Below are 1019 nucleotides of genomic sequence, written 5' to 3'. Positions count from 1 at the left end.
TCAAAAGCAAAAATTAAGTTTGTTCAACTCTAAACCCAGTCCCCAAGTAAATTAGGTCATTAAATAAAAAACTAGCAAAACGAGTTGCGCGGTGTCCCCACCACTTTTCAACGCAAAGTTACGCCACTGCATTAGACTCAATGTGTTTTAAAAATCTTGGCTTTTCTCTTCCCTTTCACAAACCGATCCATCTCCCATTCTAAGTTACGTCCTTTGGCTGTTTACCGTTTTATTTCTTTTCTTTTTCTGCTGATGGCCCGCGCTCGACTTGAAGCAGCGCTGCTTAGACCGATGGGTGTGTCATCAAAGTACTGCGAGAGCTATAAGAGAAGCGCGAACGTCTCCTTATGCTTTCTCTCGCCGTACTTTGATGTCATACACCGATCGATCTTCAAGTCGAACACACCTCAAATATTATCGCAAATGCAATTAATCGTTCAGCCCTAATTTAAACTAGCTTAAAGGCAGATGAAACCACGCTGCCATTCTCAACAATACTGACGCGGAAAACAGGAAAAACACTTTGTGACAACAATGCAGTTATACTTTTCAATCCACAAATTAATATTTACAATGGATTTACTGTAGTAACACTAAACATACCTAATTAATACATTATTATTAAACACTCGTTAAGCAATTGATTTCCACTTTTCCGATGTGGTATGTGATGAGAAAAGGCGGACTTGAACCTAGTTGATCGTATCATACGCTACTCCCCAGTGCATTACTCTCCGACCCACCCCACTGCAGACGCTGAATAACGCTGTCCAACGAGATGAAATGAACATGACATGAGTGTGTTTATTCTCGACTTTTTTTTCCTCAAGATTTAATGACTTTTTTCTCGTAATTTAACGACTTTTTTCTCGTTATTTAATGAGTTTATTCTCAACATTTTATCTCGACTTTTTTTCTCGAAATGTAACAAGTTTTTTTCTTGAAATTGAACGAGTTATTTTTTCACGAAATTTAACAACTTTTTTCTCGTAATTTACTGAGTTTATTCTCAACATTTT

General features: G+C 37.4%; 1 protein-coding gene across 1 annotated transcript in view; it reads right to left on the bottom strand.

Moving 5' to 3' along the window:
• The window catches only part of LOC107720835 (serine/threonine-protein kinase SULU-like), a 13825-nt gene that overhangs the window by 4509 nt on the left and 8297 nt on the right, over positions 1-1019 (bottom strand). The window lies entirely within an intron of this gene.

This window comes from Sinocyclocheilus rhinocerous, unplaced genomic scaffold (assembly GCF_001515625.1).
Source record: "Sinocyclocheilus rhinocerous isolate Xijiao unplaced genomic scaffold, SAMN03320098_v1.1 scaffold26133, whole genome shotgun sequence".
In the NCBI taxonomy this organism is placed as follows: domain Eukaryota; kingdom Metazoa; phylum Chordata; class Actinopteri; order Cypriniformes; family Cyprinidae; genus Sinocyclocheilus; species Sinocyclocheilus rhinocerous.
This window is presented reverse-complemented; position numbering and strand designations above follow the sequence as displayed.